General features: G+C 35.7%; 1 protein-coding gene across 1 annotated transcript in view; it reads right to left on the bottom strand.

Annotated features, from left to right (window-relative positions):
- LOC148948607 (condensin-2 complex subunit D3-like) overlaps positions 1-15803 on the bottom strand; it is a 155899-nt gene extending 140096 nt beyond the window's left edge. The window contains exon 1 of the mRNA XM_089094006.1: positions 15777-15803. The gene's annotated coding sequence lies outside the window, so the exon portion shown is untranslated. The remainder of the gene's footprint in view (positions 1-15776) is intronic.
- Between the last annotated feature and the right edge of the window lie 4850 nt (positions 15804-20653).

Genomic DNA, 20653 nt, shown 5'->3' with positions numbered 1-20653 from the left:
TCTTAGTACAAATATCAATATTGACTGTGCGAGAAAGGATTAAGTTCTTGATTGTCTCCCGCAATACCGCATCATTCCTAAATCTCTACCTTTCACCTATATCCATCAATCTGGAAGTACCACTGACATTGACCACGTTGTGGGTTCTTCGTGCATCTATTCTATGATTGTAACTGTCCATGATGTTGCTCATATTGACCACCTACCACTATCTGTGATTCCTTTGCTTCCCTGTGTTCCAAAAAATTCGAGATCCAAAAAGAAATCAAAATGGTTTTTGAAGTATAATTGAAAAAAAAGCAGATATCTCATTAAACATATCAAAACTTACATCCCTTTATCTATTATATGTGTACCCTCTCATTTATTGCAGCTTCAGTATGTGGGACCTGACAGAGTTTCTGAGCTAAATTCGTATTATAAAGAAAAAGTGTCTTGTCTGAAAGAAGTTGAATGTACAGCTGTTCTGTTAGAACGAATCCGTATTGGTATTCAAAAATCAATCTGGTCAGCAGATCCCAATTTAAAGGCTCTAAAAAATAAAGCTAAATTCTGGCTTAGGGTTTGGAACGACTGTGGTCGCCCACGATCAGAGTGTGTAGCAGATTTAAAACAAAGAACTAAAGCTGATTACAAGAGGTATTCCTGCAGTACAAGAGGTATTCCTGCAGTAATGCTATGCCACCATCTATCTAGCAGAAGCCTTATTCTTCTATTTTTTTCATTTGTTAATTATTCTGTACATGCTGTCTATTTTCGCCTCATTACACCTTTTTTCTCTATTTGTATTTCGCAGCAACATGCAATTCCCATTACATGTTCTACTATATGTAGCGGTATTACGAATTTAAAATCTGGTTCTAATGATATAGATAGAATATCTAAAGTTCATCTTTTGCAAAGTTGCCCTGCAATTGTTTTTCATTTACAGTTATTTTTTCAGATGTGTATTTGCACATTAAGTGTTCCTGAGAGTTTCCTGAGTGACACTATAAGTTCAATTTTAAAACAGGGAAAATCTCCCGCTGATTTTTCTTCATACTGGCCCCTTACTGTTTCTTGTAAAATAAGTAAATTACTTGAGAATATTGTTCTTCCCCACCTAGCTTACAGCACCAAGGAAGGAGACAACGAGTTTGGTTTTCGGGCTGCAGTGGCTTGTCAGCATCTTCGTCGTATTTTAGCATCTCTTCTTCTGAATATTCCAATTCTAAGAGTAATAGAATTTATTTAGACCTTTTGAAAGCATTTGACATAGAAATCTATTCCCAGCTTTTTTATTCCCTTGGTATTTCAGGTATTAATTTTTCAGTTATTAAGCTTCTGCAGTATTGGTATTCTAATTCTTTCCTTAGTTTGAAATCTTATCCAACTACTATTATTAAAATTGAAAGAGGTGTAAGACAAAGTGGCGTTTTGTCACCAACACTGTTTAAAATTTGTATTTCTAGCGTGCTTCCGAAAATATCCTACATATATTTTTGTGAAGTTTCAGATGTTTCTTATCTTGTATATGCCGAAAATTTGCTCCTGATAAGTTAGACTAGGACTGGTCTCTCTAAAATGGCATCTTCTGTTTCCAATACTTTTTCTGGGATTGGCCTTTCGTTAAATGAAGAGAAGTCTGAGTTTCTATCCTTTGCTTCAACTTCCTCATTTCCTCCTAATTGTGATACTTTCTGTATTCTGTCTGTTGATTCTTAGCGGTGGTTGGACATAAACCTTACTAATAATTTTTCCCATTTTCGTTAGCACTCTGTTTTAGATATTTCTAAAAGAATACAATTTGAATATGGGGAAAATCGTTCACAAAAAGTTGGAAAAGTTTCGAAGGAAGCTCTCAGATACTGCTCTTGATCAAATTTTCTCTTCATAATCATCTTGTTAATTTTTTTTCTATAGTTAATACTTTTTGTTTATTGTATGTTTTGTATTTTTTTTGTGTGTGAATTTCATTTCTTGTGTGTATTTAATATTCAATTTTTTTATAGCTAATATTTTTTGTGTGTATTTAATTTTAAATTTTTCTATAGTTAATATTTTTTGTTTTCTATATAGGCTATTTTGTATGTATTTAACTTCTTTTTACTACACACTCTTTAATACTTGTACAGTGTTTTTGTGGGTAATAAATAAATTATTATCATTATTAATATCTTGGGAATGGCTTGGGGGATCAAGTTGAAACTTTCAGGATGCGTTGCGGGGGAAAGGAGGGCAAGTAAACGTCAAATTTTTACTTAGGGGTTGATCATAGGGGGAGGGTTGAACATTTTTGTCTTGAATCCACCTCAACGTTTTGGCTCTATAAGCCTCTGTACATGGGCGCCCGCAAGGGGTGGCAGGGAGAGGTACCAATTTGAAAGTTTTAGCAGAAATTGGTGGCCAATTGGACCTGACAGAGGTAATTTGAAAGACGCTTTATGTGCCAAAGTATTTGCAACGGCATGTCCACAATACCCCGAGAATGGCTTGGGAGGAGCAAGTCAAATCTGTCGTTGTTATAGGAGATGGAGCAAGAGGGACTGAAGTCGAAGGGTTAAGGGATCCTCATAGCACAGAAAAAAAAAATCAGAAAATAGTTTTTTTTTGCATTAAAATGAACCAATTTTTTTCTCATTTGGCCAGGATTCATAATGTTTTTGTTCAGCACAGACCAAAAGTAGTTATTAAATCCTTTTGATTATCCGACGCCCAAAAGACTAAAAGATTCTTGACATCCAAAAATTTGGCCTAAATTTCGTGTCTCCTGTTGGCTTTAAAATTGTATTCCTAAGTTTTTGGGCCTGGTGGATCCCAATACAGAAAAGAATTGAAGCTAATGTGTGCCCTTATCGGCTGGTGACACCTTCGTTTTGGGTTCCATTTATTCACTTATATTAACTTCTGTTGTGATAGTAATTCTAGTCATTGACCAATAATTTTGAAATAATAGTCATTGACAAATAATTTATCAGTCATTAAAAGAAAATTTTTTAATATTTAGTCAAAATTTTCTTTCAACATTAGTATTATTGCAAAAGCTTTTAAAAGATATTTTCCTACAGAATTTTGGGTTCATGGAGAGAGAGAGAGAGAGAGAGAGAGAGAGAGAGAGAGAGAGAGAGAGAGAGAGAGAGAGAGAGAGAGAGAGAGAGAGAGAGAGAGAGAGAGAGAGAGAGAGAGAGAGAGAGAGAGAGAGAGAGAGAGAGAGAGAGAGAGAGAGAGAGAGAGAGAGAGAGAGAGAGAGAGAGAGAGAGAGAGAGAGAGAGAGAGAGAGAGAGAGAGAGAGAGAGAGTGACAGACAGAGAGAGTGAGAGAGCGAGAGAGAGAGAGAGAGGGAGAGAGAGAGAGGAAAGAGAGGAAAGAGAGGAAAGAGAGAGAGAGAGAGAGAGTGAGAGAGAGAGAGAGAGAGAAAAATTGTTGAATTGACAAATATATGAATTGACAAATCTACTTAATTTTTAGGTCTTCTATAGGGCTAAAAGCAGGCCTGAACCTCATACCATAGACACACATGAATGTATAAGCCTCGTAATGCACCATTTTATTAAAAGAATTCCATGTTATATTTTGTTACAACTATTGCTTTTAAAAAAATCCACTTCAGGATCATTTATTAAAAAGAATTGCAACTTGAGTTTGTATCAGGATTCATTTGTTCATTTATAGTCACAGTTTATTTATTTATTTTATTTATTTATTTATTACCCGTAAAAAAAGGTACAAAAGACGGAGTATCACTAAAAAAGAAAAAACGCACACAAAAAACAAATTACAACACATTACACATAATCGAACAAATTACAAAGACGAGAAACAAAAACTCAATTATACACTGCACTGCAAGTACATAAGACATTTTACTTTTTAAACTCCCAAGTACTGAAGAAACATAAGCAATATGATTGATAACTTCGATTCAACTAACCTAACCTACGGCAAAATACTTGATAACTTCAATTCATAATCAACGGTCTCTATCAGCTATTCTAAATATGACAAGAGACGGTAAAAAGACTAAATATGACAAGAGATATGCAAATAAAATTAAATGGACAGGGATTTAGTGCCTTAGCAAACGCTACCAAGGGTGGGAGAAAACTTTCTCATTGTACCGTTTAATTTGTTCAATTATAGCTGCCGTTGGGTCCGCAATTTTAAAATTTTTAAGAAGGTGCAAATTTCTTGTCCACGGCGGGAGCCGCAACAAAAACTTCACATGCTTATAAAACGTGGGTCTGAGCTTTCTTTTCTCTGGCTCAGGAAAAATTCTCCAAAACGGGCTTATATGCATGAAAGGGGGACGGGATGCTGCGTTATAAAGCCGAGACAAAATTAAACGTTTGAAACAGATTTTAGATGAGACTACTCTACTATAAGCAAAAGCCAGGCGTTTACGGAGATGATCAATAAGAAGGGAGCGGGTAGTTTTTAGATCCTTTCCAATTGGTAAACCAAGGTAAATAATTTTCGAGACAGGGGCTACAGAGAGTTCTCCCAGCCTCAGAGACGAGACCTCTTCTTGGCGCCAGTTGAACAGAAGAATATCTGACTTCTGTGGGTTAAATTCAAGACCAATGTGACTGTAATTTGATTGTAGCGTGGAGAAGGTAGTCTCTGTACCGGCGACTGTACGGCTAGGGTTCAAAATGTCAACGGCGTAAGCTATCATTGTAACGTCTATGCCACAAGCTATGCATGTTGTCTTGATAGTAGACTGTGGTTCAATAATACAATTATTAAAGCCACAAGGAGATGTTACTGATCCTTTTCGAGCACCTTTTTTTACTGGGACAACAAGATACCCTCGGTAGGACAGCATCACGTCAGGTGTATATTCAGTGAGGGCTCGACCATGGCCAGGAAGTAGGAGTTCAGCCTGTAGGTGGTCGTACATATCTTTAATGGGTAGTAGGATGTCCTTCTGTACACCTCTCTTTCCCATATCCAGAATGAGTTGGTCAAAGAGAAGTGAATCGTAGGCACGGCAGATGTCATGTAACCATAAAAATATGAACTCCTTTGATTCATCGGCGTCAATCAATACTAAAACAAAATAAGAAATGGTGTTATTACAAACAAGCCCCCTCTAAAACTTAAACTGGGAAGGAAAGATTGAGCTTTTTCGCTGGATTTCATCAATGACCAAAAGTTTGAAGATTTTGCAAAGCGTTGGTGCTACTGTGATCGGTCTGAACGAAGCACATTCCGAAGTCCTTTTCCCTTTCTTCAGGACTGGCCTAAGCGAACCAGTGCTGAATGCCGATGGTACGAGTCCAGTAGTGAAGATCATCTGAAAGAGAAGAGTTGGGTGCCCCATGAAAGTTGGGCTACAATGGCTAAGGTGAAGGGCGGATACACGGTCAATGCCAGCCGACTTCTTCTTTTTCAACCGTCGGACCGCGGACGCAACCTGTGATTGTGTAACTATGAAATCTGTATCTGGAATTGATGAGAGGAGGGATGAAAGCTTTTCTTGAACAGAAATGTTAAGATCCTGTTTTGGGGCTGAAAACTCATCAAGGTAATACTTTATCCATGTTAAAGATGGGATGTCTGACTCGGGACCCGCTGACTCCTTCTCATCGAACATTTTCCATAACAGATTAGGATTTTTAGTTACTTTTTCAGAAAGCTCAGATTTCAACTGCAAACGGTGACGAGCAAGTTCCTTCCCAAATCTACGCTTAGATGCAACTCTAATTATCCAGTAAGTTTACCGCAGTTAATTTCTGGCTCTTCATTCTGGGTGCGAACAAAAAGCTCCTCCTACTAATTTCTGCACTTATTGTCCACTTATTGGTGAGCCGGCCAAGTGGTTTTGTCAGTACTTGTTCCGTAGGTGATTATTCTTTGTCTACCCGTGAAAAGATCTAATGCCGCTTATGTTTATACCTGTTTATACGTTCTCTGGAGCAATCGCACCTCGGTCCAGGTTTCTATAATAGGTGAGATAGGGAAAGATCATACTGCTAATTATATAAACTGTGATTTATAGTAGAAGCCGTTATCTTTATGATTCATGCTCGTTTTTGGTGCATTGGGTATTCTTAGCACAGAAATTTGATTTTTTTTTCCCTTTTTTATGTTTATTTGCTACAAAATTAATGGCATTTAGACACATAAACTAAAATTATAGGACCTAGTGAACCTCAATTGAGACAAAATAAAAAATTAGGACAACACCTCTGGTTGTACTGATTCATGATGTCAATTCTTTATTTATTTTTGTTTAAGGCAACAAAACAGAACTCTTATTAACTCATGCTTGTCATGTATTTATTCAAACAAACAAACAATTACAAGACAATATAACCTAAAAGATTATTTTAATAAAATGGCAGAGTAAGGTACGTGTATATTCAAGGGTGTCTAGAGGATGGAGGTTGGGATGGTTTCAGCCATGTAGAAGACTGAAAGTTATGCAGATGTTTGGTTCATATGAATAATAATGCTTCTCCTTATCCACCAAAAATTCTATTAGTAAAATTATTTTTACAAGTCTATTAAAATCTATAGTACAAAACGATGGTTGATCAAAAGCTTTGACTGAATACTAAAATTTTATCCAACATCTGAATTACAATCCAATATTTTGATTCTTATGCAGAAAACCTTAGCAGCAAGCAAATTTGTTTTCAGCATAGAGGTCAACCTGCCCAAGAACCTTATGAAGGTGATCTTCAAGTTGATCAGAGAGATGAAATTTAAGGCTCTGTTCTTTTTCATCTAACTAATTTTGCAAATAACTAATTTCAACTGCTAAGTAAATCAGAGGTTTTTAATGAAGCAAAACAATCTTTTAGACACAAATTGAAAATAGATGACGATAATCACAGTATATATAATAGCAGTATGATCTTTCCCTATTGTACCGTGAGTAATATGTGATATATTTAAAATAAAAAAAATAAAAAATAAAATTCTTTCCTTCTTGGGATACTTCCGATATAAATTAAACTCCCCCTAATTAAGCTTAAATCCCGCTTCAAACTTGAGTCTAAATTCTTAATCAGCAAAAGAGAAATTGTATTTTATTCTCAGCCGAACATCAGCACTAATCAAGGAAGACGGTTTCGAATTTCGCGAAAATACTTGGCAATAAAAAAATCACGAGATACAAAGTTCACAGGAAGTTTCAAGTTATTATAGGAGTATGAATGTTTAATCATCAAAATATTGAAAATAAATTATTGGACGGGAAGTTAGCATAATGAGTTTAGTTTGTAAACATAATGACAAGGTAGCGGCCCCTCCACAGGAGTTTAGCCAATCGTGAAATAGCTCTCACGGCACAGAATCAGGACTTAGGATATATGGTGATGAAAAGAGTTGTTCGTGTCATTATTATTGTTATGGGCATTATGATTACAGACATTATGTTCCTACCATTCTGCGAGCAATTATGAATTGAAGTGAAGCCTTGCTCATATACATACATTGCTCTACACCTGAAATGTAAGTTTCAATAAATCCGTTACTTTTCTATTTGCGTTTTTTCTTATCATATGCCTCTATCTCATCGCACAGTCGATAACTAGTTCAATTGTACTCTATAGGCAGCGCTCCCATGGAATCTGATAACCCTACGAAGAATGATTAAGCTCCTGGATTGACGGCTCCCCAGACTAATTAATTACCTCACAAGAAAATTCAAATTTATTATTTAATCTATTTTATTTTCTCCCATAAGGAGTGGCGCGGTCACCCATTTATCTTACTCCCCCTTACAAGTGGTGTAATCTTTCGCAGCAGAAGTTAAAATAGTAACGGCTTAATAAAACTTAACGGCACAAGTGGCGTGATACTTAATGGTACGAGTGGTGCGGTCCTTTCCATCCCCCATTGCAGTTGGCGCAGTCATAAGCGGCACAGGGCTGACAACCGTTGAAATTCACGAACCACATAAAATTCCCACGGCAGAACTGGCTGTATCTGAAGCTAATTAAGCAAATCCCCCGGCACAACTGGCGCGGTCGGTCTTTATTGCTACAACTGGCGCTGTTATTACACTTGTGTGAAAAGATGTAATCTACCCCTTCAGCTAGCTACTTAATTTAAATTTAGCCCACCTTAAAGATGGAGATGTATAAAGAAAGTTTTCTTTTACTAGAATTTCCAGACTACTATAGGGAGACGTGGTTACAAAATCTTGTATAATATAACAGCCTCCTCTAAATAGGTTAAGTGGAAAAAATAAATTTATTTTGAGTTATTCAAACGCAAAAATGTCAGAAGAATTAAGCGAACTATTAATTGCGCAAAAGTTGGTCGCTAAAAATATAGACATAACAAAATCTATTCCGCAATATGATGGACAAACATATGTCGATGAATTCAATATCCAATTGGCCCAATATGTAGAATTGACAAAAACAGAGCTAGAAACGTTAGTCGGTATGCTCCTCTTAAGATTAAGAGGGCAGGCCTTAACCTTCCTAAAGAAAATTGAAAATACTGTAGGAGATCATGACAATTTGCCAATAAATACAATAAAAAAATTGTTAACAGTATTCAAAGATACATTTATCGAAACTAGTTCAACAAATAAACTAAAACACGGAACTGTATGCTTTGACCATACACAGAACGTGAGAAAATATTTACATAATATACGAATTTCAGTAGAAGCAAAATTCGGAAAAGGTTCAGGAGAATTGTATAATAAAATCATACTACACACCTTTTTGCAAGGACTTCCCCCAAAATTATATAGAATGGTAATATCGAAAAATATTCAGACATTGGATTTTGCAGTTCAGGAGGTGCGACGAATGATCGAAATTGACACGATTGTAGCAACTCACAGTAAAACAAAAATAAATAGCCTAGGCGAATCGACCGCAAGGCTAGCCTCACTTGAAGGTCAGGTTTCTCCAAATTTCTTTTCAAGGGATAATTCCCAAGTGCCACAAAGAAATAGAACGCAAGAAACGTTGAGGCAGAAAACAGAACGTTTTCAGCCCATTAAACCAATCAATTATGGAAATACTTCCACAATTGTAAGATGCTATAAATGTAATCGACCTGGGCATATCGCGAGAGAGTGCCGCTTTAGGTTTAGAGACATAACGGCACCAAGGAATGCCGTCGGTAATACGCAAAATTTTGGCAACCAGTTGTTCGGAAGAATAAATTTTAGCGCCAATGGTGCACAAGGTTGTTGGCAGGGAAGATTGCAAACACCAGTACATCACAATGCGTACGAACAGAATTTGTATAACCCTCCCCCCAATAGAAAAAATAATTATCGATTCGAAAACCCAAATACTCGTCAAAACCAATATGGTTTAAGGATGGTATATAGAAATCTCGAAAATTTGCCGACGGGAAATGCAAATTTTTCAAGCCAACGGCATTTGCAGTTTTCGCCAGCATCCGGCACTGGCGCAAGAAATCCAAACTATCGCAATAATACATGGCAAAATCGACAAACAAATGTAAATCAATTAGCTAGAGATTCTATCGACTTATCTGAATCTATTGCAGACACCGACGTATGAAATAAATCCACAGAGAAACGTGTCAGGCCCCTGAGAAGAATAAATTGGAGTGTAATCTTTAGCACAAGTGGTGTAATCTTTAGCGGCAGAAGCTTAAAATAGCTACGGCATAATAAAACTTAACGGCAGAAGTGGCTTAATACCTAATGGTATAAATAGTGCGGTTCTTTTCACCCCCCATTGCAGTTGGCGTAGTCAAAAGCGGCACAATGCTGACAACCATTGAAATACACGAACCACATAAAATTCCCACGGCAGTAATGGCGGTATTTGAAGCGAATTAAGCAAATCCCCCGGCACAACTGGCGCGGTCGGTCTTTATTGCCACAAGTGGCGCGGTCGGAAAACTTGGAGGAATACATGCGAACTAGTTATGCTAAGAACTTCTTAATTTAAATTTAAATCATTGGATAGATACAGACTTATAAGAAAAAGTGTATAGGCCTATAACCGCTAAGCTACAATAGAGTAAGGCGTTAGCGAAATTATTTTTAAAATTTGGCATTCCAAATAAGGTTATAAGCGATAATGGAAGTAATTTTGTTTCTAAGGTGACAAAAGATTTAATGAGTTTTCTTAATATAGAGAAGTTGGTGACGTCCCCATATCATCCACAAGCTAATGGTAAAATAGAAAATAGGTATAAATATTTTCGAATGTATTAAGCATTTATACAAAAGACAACAGGAACGACTGGGATCAATTCTTACCTTATTTAACCAACATAATCAATACTGCTTATTCAGAAACAACCAAAGAAAACCCTTTTTATTTACTATTTTGTCGCTATTAGAGAATACCGTATCATGATATTGTTGAATCCTGACAATACTATAGTAACTTGGAGGTTTACACACAAGAATTCATAAATTGGACGAGGAAAACTTATAAAATAGTAGAACAAGACTTGGAAAAATGTAAAATAAGTCAAGAGCTAAGAAACTTACCCAAAGTCAAAGGGAATATAGATTTTAAGATAGGAGATTGCGTCTACCTAAAGAACGAGGCAAAGACAGAAGGCAAAAAACTTTCCAATAAATACTCTGGACCGTATAGAATAGTCAAAAAGTATGATAAAGATTTTACTTTTAAAATGGCGAACCCCGATTATGGAAGAACCTATAAGGCACATGTTAGCCGAATAAAAAGAGCCAAATTCCCGGAAAGATGGGTATTGCGTCCCTCGTCTACCGTTTGTCAGACGCAGAAGACGAGCCCCCTAAATCAAGATTGGCAGAGCTAAAACCCTTTAATTTCAAGCAAGACTATTTCGAGAATGATAGTGATGAGGAAAACTTTGAAGAATTTTTAGCTATGAAAAATCTAGTTATTCCCAAAAGAAAACCCCTAGTAAAAGCAAGAATAAAACCGCCAAAAAGTCGAGAAAGCTAGTCATCAGAGAGCGCAGGAGAATTAGATAATACGATATCTCCAAAAACCCAATTTTTTCCTAATAAAATTTCTACCCCTTGTCCCCCTAAAATATTTCCAGACGATATAGCTTCCCCACCAAACCCATTAGAGAGACACTTGTCACTGCAGAAGGAATTTAACAGGGCTGTAAAAACTCAGGGTACTATTATGAAGCAAACTCCTTTCAAAGATTTAATTAAAACAAATCTGCGAGAAGCTATGGATTTAATAAATTTCCCCATAAAAACGAGGCAAAGAACATTGCATTGGAATCAAACTCCCAAGGATGACCAGCAAGGACAATAACATGATATAACTGTGTCCAAGGTCAAGCCTAAACAATGGAGTTCATGGAGGGAAACACTAGTGCAAAAAATTCCCCATCCCCCTGAAGACATGGCATCTAAACAGTGGAGGAACCCCGCAAAAACTGTTGATTTCTCTCAGAGTTCTCAAGAATCTTTCAAGTCTCCTGAATTAAAAACTCAAAGCAAGGATTTAGAGAATAAATCTTCTACTTCGAGAGGAGTAGAAATTTACGAAGGAAGGGCAGGTGATACCTCAAAAACAAAAAGTGCCACTTCTAAAAGTTCTAATGTGGAATCATCGGAAAACAGTTCCGAAGAATCTGACGGCGAATCAGACCATATGGTAGTTAAAGAAATAGGGAAATCAAAACCGAATTCAGCGGCCACGCACGCGAAGGAAACAAAATTAAAAATTCAAGAATTCCTGAAAAAACAATACAAAAAGTTTAATCTTATATCACTAGCAAAACCTAAAAAGAAAAACTAAAAGGGACCGAAGAAAAAGTAACCACACAGTCAGGTAGAACGGTTAAACAAAACTGATAGATGGAATTCCCCATAGTCAGTACAGGATTAAGAGATTTTTAATGGATAGGCGTCATAAAAGAATAATAATTTAAAAACTTTTAGCTCACAAGTAAAAATCATACAACTACAAAAATGCTATAGAAACATTTTAATATGAAACATTTATATCATTTTAATATGAAAATGCTATAGAAACATTTATATCAGTTCCCGAAAACAAATTCTAATTAAAAAGTCACATTGCATATAATTAATTCAAATAGTTTCCTTTAATATAAAAAGTCTACCCGTACTATTCCAGTACGATGTATCCAGTCCAACTGAAAGAAGTCGGGGTGTCGCCTGGCGGTTTGGAGTGTGGTGGGTAAAGATATTGAAGTTCCCCAGGCCATACTTCGAGCCGACAGACTGGCTCCCAAATCTCCCAATTCCAGGACAATTCCCAACTCCAAAGAACATTTCAAGTGAAATTAGATGAAAAATTGTGAAGGCACTGTTAATTATAAGACCAACCCAAAGGTCAGGCTAAGAGTTTTCATATAAATGACAATGTCTCATATTGTACTCCCCAGAGCAGTATTATCAACCGTAAATCACTATAGTTTAATTCAAAATATAAGTGGCTAACGAGAAAGGCCTGATGTAGGAAGCTCGTGGTCGACTGATGACGACAAGTGGTGTTTAAAGTTCTATTTGGCACATTATGCCTACATGCACAAATATACTAAGTCCCAAAATAATCAATTTTAAGGCAATCAACCTGTCGTACACTATTCCCAATATAGAAAGCGAGGAAATAAAAACCTCAATATGGTCCAAAATAGAAAAGAATAAAGGGACATTAAGGCTTACAAAAATAAGAAGCATTAGATTCCCAGATCCCCCTATTTACTAATGAAGACCAGAGATTAACGTACGTGGATAATAGATACGGATTATTCTCAAACAATTTTTGGTGGAACATACTACTGACCGTATGTTTCGTTTTCGCGATTTCCCTGACCATGAGAACCTTACTAACTTTTAATTATGGAAGAATCCTGAGACTCAGAAAGCAAAACCCAAAGGAAGAACACGGGGAAACGGCTGAAATGCAGAAGTTAAACCCGGAACCCCATGAGAACGTCCAAGCCTAGAAAAAGGGAAGACATTAGAAAACGAGTGGGTATAGAGGTCTGCATTCGTCCTTGCTATGTCTAGTTCCCTCATTGTAAGTGTCGTTTAGGTAAAACCGTGCGCTTACGACGCTGCAACATGCGTTTCTTAAACAGCAAGGACGTGCGTGAACAATGAAGGCATGAAATATGTTGTAAACTGAGACCTCAAACTTAAGGATGTAGCGTAACTTACGTTTAAATGGTTATTTTAAATCTAATGTAGAATTAAATAAGTGTTTGATGACATTAAAACAAAATGTGTGTGACAGCGCATACTAAAGAACATTATAAGATACCTTTCTTAAAGTTAAAGGAAACAATCTTTTATTTCGTCGTTATTTTATAAACACTTGTAAGAAAATTCAATGTTTTAGGTTTCCCAGTGCAAATTCTTTATATTTTAAACCAACATGAGAGTAATGTCGTTTTGTTAAAATCAATATATGTGTAATAATATTAGTGTATTTGTTTAATATTGTCTTGTAGCGTAAAATTCGCCATAAATGTACCCAATCGTATTACCTATTATGTATTATGAATACTCATTTTAACGAACGTGTGATTCTGCCTCGTTATTTTTATTACAGGAATTGGAATGACTTATCAGAAATCATTCATCACAATACGTAATCCAGGGCAGATACAACCTAGTAGCATCTATCTTCATCATCCCTCTACCAACGAAGAGTACTCACCATAAATTACAGGCAACGAAGCTAGGACGAAAATTACGGTTACCTTTTTGATTGCTGTTCCTCGATCACAAACCATATTATGTACCGGGTAACACTGTCTAATAAATCTCAGTATCCAGTGCATTATCAAACTATATAAACACATCAATTTTGAGAACCCCATCAACCAGTGCAAGATAAATGTACACAAATGTGAGCCGTGGTAATCCTTATGGACGCTTATAACATGCTCGTGTATGGTTATGATACTTAATAAGCCCAAGTTATTAACGTGTTACAAATTTACGCGTTGAATCCCTTTCGGAATTTTTATGGAACCCATTCTATCACCTCTATCAAATGCGAATATTTCCTATCTCTGTTATCCCATAAATGTTACGAGATAATTTCTGAAAAATGGACCTGGAAACCAACCACTGAATTACAGAGACCATTCAGCTCCTGGATTGACGGCTTCCCCGCCTAATTAATCACCTCACAAGGAAATTCAAATTTATTGCTTAATCTATTTTATTTTCTCCCATAAGGAATGGCGCGGTCACCCATTTATCTTACTCCCCCTAACAACTGGTGTAATCTTTAGCGGCACAAATTTAAAGTAGTAACGGCATAATAAAACTTAACGGCAAAAGTGGCGTGATACTTAATGGTACGAGTGGTGCGGTTCTTTCCATCCACCACTACAGTTGGCATAGTCATAAACAGCACAGGGCCGACAACCATAGAAATTCACGAACCACATAAAATTGCTACGGCAGAACTGGCGGTATCTGAAGCCAATTAAGCAAATTCCCCCGGCACAACTGGCGCGGTCGGTCTTTATTGCCACACTAACTCACCCATTATAAAAACCTGGACCGAGGTGCGATTGCTCCAGAGAATGTATAAACCAGCATAAACATAAGCGACATTAGATCTTTTCATGGGTAGACAAGTCAGATCTCTCTTGAACGCAAAACTTTGGCTTCAACGTTGGAACACAAATTTTGAAGAAACTAATTTTAAATTAATTTATTCCAATACATACATGAAAATCGGTAATTAGTAGTGCAATGTAATTATTAGATTTTTTAAGAACTAAAAATAGGTTTCGAAGTCTCCAGTTGGTTTTAAAGGCATTTTGAGAAAGTTTCTGGCAAAATACGTGTTCCAGGATAATTGGACTGCTGATGGCAGATCAAATAAGAGGAGCTGTTTGTAGATATCAATAAATATATATATATATATATATATATATATATATATATATATATATATATATATATATATATATATATATATATATATATATATATATATATATATATATATATATATATATATATATATATATATATATATACATATATATATATACTACGAAAACTGTATTATTTCTAAAAATGTATTATTTCTTACAGTTCCCCATTAGAAAAAAGTTTTAGAAATATTTTGGAAATTGTGCAGTAAAAGGTCTAAGATTATACAGACTCAGCAGTAAGAAATGCATTTTATTTATTTTCTGGTAAACAAACTGGAAGAATATTCTATAATAGGATTTTTTCTAGTGTAAAGCCCCTTAAAATTTTCGATATGGCACTAAAATGTGTGATGTCCTTCAATTTTCTGAAAACTCCCTAAGAATTTTACAAAAAAACGCTTCTTAACAGACGTTTGGTATTTTCTTTGATAGGGCTATTGTGGCAACTTTTACCACAGCAACCAATAATTAGAATCCAAGTCCTAAAATTGGCTCAATCAGAAACCCTTATCGCTATCTAAATTCACAAAGTGCAAAGATTTTCAAACAGATGTGTTTATTGTTAAAATTTCAAAAAAGTTCTGCCCATTTCATACAAAAACATTGCTTGAAAACGAAAATAGTCTTATCAAGAAAATAAATATCGTAGAAAATAAATATCACAACATGAAAAAAAAATTATAAACCATCCAGTGGCGGATCCAGAGGGGGGGAGGGGTGCCCCCCTAAAGTAGTCTAAAGTAATGTAATTTACCTAATTAACGCAAGTTTGAATTAATTAAACTTGCTCCTAACCTAAGTTTATTGGATCAACCTATTTTGGGCCCCCCCCCCATTAAAAAATTCTAGATCTGCCCCTGAAACCATCACACCTATTCCACCAGTTATTAGAAGAAAACAAAATTTTAATTAAGTCATAAAATATAAATTAAAAATAAATTAAGTCATACCTGTGAGATGGGACACTTGCAAACCCCTTGGCTGGCTCACCAAGTTTTTTTCTGCTTTTGCAATTACGAATAATGTACTTTGTAACCATTTCTCATTGATCGACGCATACACGCTAACCCATAAGTGCAGAAATAAGTGGGAGGAGCTTATTGATCGCACTGAGAATGAGGAGCCAGAAATCATCTGTGGTAAACTTACTGCTTAATTATATAAACTGTGACAATAATATACCCCCCTTGTCTAACCCATCTCCTAACTACTACTTCATCTGCAGAAATTATAGATCCCAAGGCAGTGCAAACTTTAAGTCCAGAATACCACAAACAAAAAACATTAACCAGGTTGTGTGGTAAACTATATTTTAGTAAGCTAAGTAGAGAAGATGCATGAGAAAGATTATCAAAAGCTCCTTTAATATCTATTAATAAACAACATAACAGGTCTTCTTTGAGCCATGAAGAATTTAAAATTTGAAAAAAAGTAGTATGTGCGTGATCACAACCCATACCCCTAGTGAACCCCGATTGATTCGAACCAAAATCAAGCAAAACAAAAAGAGATTTAACACTAAGTTCAAACATCTTACTGAATTGAGAGCCCTTAGTAACAGGCCAAAAAGAATTGCATGTCTGGTACTTGATTTTTCCATGCTTTGGAACCAGCATAATTATCCCTCTTTTAAAAGAAGTTGGCACTTGCCCAGACAAAAGAATCAGATTAAAAAACACAAAAGCTTAGCAAAAAATAAAGCCAGGCAAGTTTCAGATGATTGGAAAAAATTCCATCATGGTCTGGAGCAGTTTTATTTTTAAGACCCTTCATAGCTACATTCAGATCATAACTAGTAAGACAAAACTGAGGATCTTGGCGAGAAAGAAGTTCATCAAGCTCTTGGACCTCTTCAGGATTAAAATTACATAAAGACATTACATTCGAAAAATGGTCAACCCATATTTTCTTTCTTGGGGCTTTATGAGAGATTTTATTGGAACCAGCTCTTTTCCTATTTTTTAAAGTTCTCCACAATGACTGCTGATCATCATCAACTTTTTCTGAAGCAACTTTTATCAGATTATCTTTATGCTGCTGGAGTTCTCTTTGGAATGCCGCCTTTCTTGCTTTCATCTAAAAAAAAAAACGCGAGGTGATCTGGGGGCTTACCAATGTCTTGCCAACAGAGATAATTAAGCTTAGCTAAATTGTTTGCTGCTACCAAATCTGCATTATTAGACCAACAAGGTATCTCAGTTCCTACTTTATATCTTTTCTTCTCAAAAACTAGATCTGCACTAAATTTAAGGCAATGGACAATCTGGTGAAATGTACAATCTATATCTAATAGTGTAGACTCTGCAGGTTTAAGACTTGAATACTCTGGTATAATAAATTTCGAAACTTCAGAATCTACACAGACCCTATAAGAATCAACAAGATTTTGATCCCAAATCAACTTAGATCTCCAAGGTTGATTTTTTCCTTCATTTCTTTGCTGATACCAGTGAAAGCCAAAATTTTTAAGGTCTATGATCCCTAATCGGGAAATCTACAACCACTTCAATAAAACCAGAAACCAAACTAAAAGTAAGAACAATAATGTGATCAAGATTACTAGTTGACCCTGAATTATGAAAATAAGTACAATTATCCATTCCACTGCCTTTTACAACTGACTAATTATCATCTTTGTAATATGAATCATACTTTGATTCCTTCTGCTTCCTATGTAAGGTCAGACTTCAATCCTGTAATTACAAGTCGTATTGTGTGGAATATGATGCCTGAATTGGCTCAAAAGTGTCATTTGCTTAGCTTCTTCAAAAAATTGTTTAAACCTTTCAGTTTCTCTTTATGTGTGTTTTTTGGTGAAGGTTTAACTGGAATCTATTTTATATTTTCCATTCAATTGTTTTTATTTCTGAGCGATGATACAATTTTTATGATCTTACTTTTTCTCTTTGAATTAATCTTTAAATTATTTGTGTGTCCTCCTCCTCCTGTGCAGGTTAAGGAGGCTTCTTTGGGATTAGTACCATACATTTATTGCATCTTTATATGAGTAATTCTTATTTTATGATCACCAGGCAAAGTAGAGTCAATTTTGATTTACCTTGCTACTTCACCATGGATAAATTATGAGCCTGATAAAGGTTTAGGAGCAAAAACTTTAATGTAAATTGGAAAGAAATATTTTTAGCCCTGCCCCTCTGCCCTCCTCCCCCCAGACAAAACTTAAGACCCAATTGGCCCCTAACAATCCCAGAAAGTATCAAACTAATACCCCAAGCCACTCCAGAGATACAGCATTTTGAAAACCTCATATCAGATAACACCTTCACAAGCTGTGGTGGCAAGTTATTGGACCAGTTACTCTGGACAGTCTAAACAACAACAGATTAAGACTCCTACAACTTTGCAGCAGTCACAATCTTGTCACCTTAAACACCCTGTTTGCCAGGAAAGACATCCACAAATACACATGGTACCATAATGATGGCCGTACCAAAAATTATCAGTCATATCATCATTGCACAGAGATGACAATCATGCATTAGCAATTGTAAGATCTATAAAGGATATGGAATCAGCAATATTCATCTAGGCCTAGTAGTTGCAAATGTCTGTCTATAGCTCAGAGCCTAGATGATCTCAAAACATTAATGTACCACATCTCTGCAAACCTGAAGTATGCTCCATATACACCTTGTGATATTTTGGATTGTTTTAATGTGAAGTTCAAGTTCTTTTCATATGATAATATTATATATATATACACATATAGTTTCAATCAGTAGTTTATAAATAAGTTGTTCAAGAGTAATATATTCCAAAAATACATATTTACAACAATTCAAACCTCCTTTAATGGGCAACTCAAATATAAACCATTTTCCTAACGTTTAAAGTTTCTCAAATGCCATCAACAAAAATATATATAAAAATAAATATATATATATGTATATATATAAATATATAAATATATAAATATATAAATATATATATATATATATATATATATATATATATATATATATATATATATATATATATATATAATAGTGCTATTTTAATTTAAAATTTAAATTTGTAAATTTGGCAACCATGCTGTGACAGAAATTTTTAAAATAAAATTCTATTCCATGTGTGGACTCAGAGAAGACATGGTGTTTGTTGTAAAGCAATGTACTTGACTCCTCAACTCCAGTTGCTGGAGAACAGAAGCATGCAGACCAGCCATGGATCAAGGCAGACACAATCAACATAATAGAGCAGAGACATCAGGCCAGGCTGCTTGGCCACATGCCAACCTACAGAAGACTCAACAGTGTCCACAGTAGGCTTATTCAACAAGACAAGAAACTCTTTCTAGAAAGGAAGACAAACAGTTTGGAGGAAGTTGCCATGAAAAGTGATGTCAGAGGCCTCTACAGAAATATTTTTGATCATACAGGAGATTATGCTCCTTTGCTTGAACCAGTTGTGTCTGTAGACAGCCATCAATTCAATGACAAAACTGCCCAGTTAAATCAATGGACCAACCACTTCTCTAATCTCCTAAATATTGATGTTGTTGTGCAGATCAACAAGGACTTAGCAAGCTTTGCAGGTAGCATTCAAAAACTGCCAACAGAGGAAAGTAAAACCTTTTTCACACTAGAAGAAATCTAGTCATCAACAAAGCATTTGAAGAACAATAGAACTGCAGGATTCATGGAATATCAGCAGAACCCAGAAGAATGCAGGCTAGCTATGCTGCTCTGGCTCCAGATGTTCTTCTCTCTAGTGTGGCACACAGAATGGGGTCTGAAGATCTGGTGTGCAAGCATCATATATACTTTTATTTTTGAGATGTCTTAATAATCCATAGGGGTATGCCATTGTGGTTCTATGTAATATTTGAACACCAGACAAAGAGCCTTTGGTGAGACAGCCAATATCCAATGCCTAAATCCAGAAACAAGGTGAAGGGGTGTATGGCAGTTGTTTACCACACCCAACCACTTAGATAACAAAAAAAAAAACTGAAAACTGTCAGGGTCAAATCTTTTGAAAAAATAGTTGTTAGAGGGCCTGAATGGCTAAACTTTGATAGGGATACTATAGTTTCACTACTTCTGTAATTTATCTTTACTTATATATAGATACTGACAGACTTTCAACCTTTTTAGCAGGAAATTTAGCCTTCTTATTGGTCCAAAATTATTTGTTATCTGCAAAGAAGGTGAATACTTTAAACCTCCTTTGCCTCCCTATTTTATTTCTTTACTTTTCTAAGAAGTCCCAATGAGTAGGCACAGGAAACTAATTGGGAAACTAACCTTAAAACCAAATAAGATTGATCAGATCTAATAGATGTAGGTTGCAATAGGGATTGTAATTTACAGGCTGAAGAGGACATCAACAAAGGTGCCTAATATGGGTTTACAAAACTCATATTAAGGTTTACAAAATGGGTTTTACAAAACCCACAATGGGTTTACAAAACCCATTGACGAGACTGCATTTTGAAGGAGGTTTACTAAACATGTCTCTTTTTCAAAAACATTTGCTAAACTTCGGTTCATTGCAGTCAAAGATAATCAAACACCTACTCGCAGGTAAATACTACGACTGTTGTTGATCTGAAAGAGAGGAAGGCGTGGACTCGGGATATGGCGTAATTAGCGAAAATCGTAAACACAAAGAGGAAAAAGCAAAAATTGATAGCAAGATTTGTTGATGTGCTTTAAAGACCATACACGTTACTTAAAAACGCCAAATAAATCAAATTCACTTATAAATTACTGTTAAAAAAAACTAACGAGTTTTTCGAAAAATGTTAACAAAAAACTGCCAGAAACAGATGTTGGAAGCACAATACTTTTAGGAAGCGGTGTAT

The sequence above is a fragment of the Artemia sp. Qi Xiang Cuo genome, chromosome 9 (genome assembly GCF_049724085.1).
Source record: "Artemia sp. Qi Xiang Cuo chromosome 9, ASM4972408v1, whole genome shotgun sequence".
In the NCBI taxonomy this organism is placed as follows: Eukaryota; Metazoa; Arthropoda; class Branchiopoda; order Anostraca; family Artemiidae; genus Artemia; species Artemia sp. Qi Xiang Cuo.
This window is presented reverse-complemented; position numbering and strand designations above follow the sequence as displayed.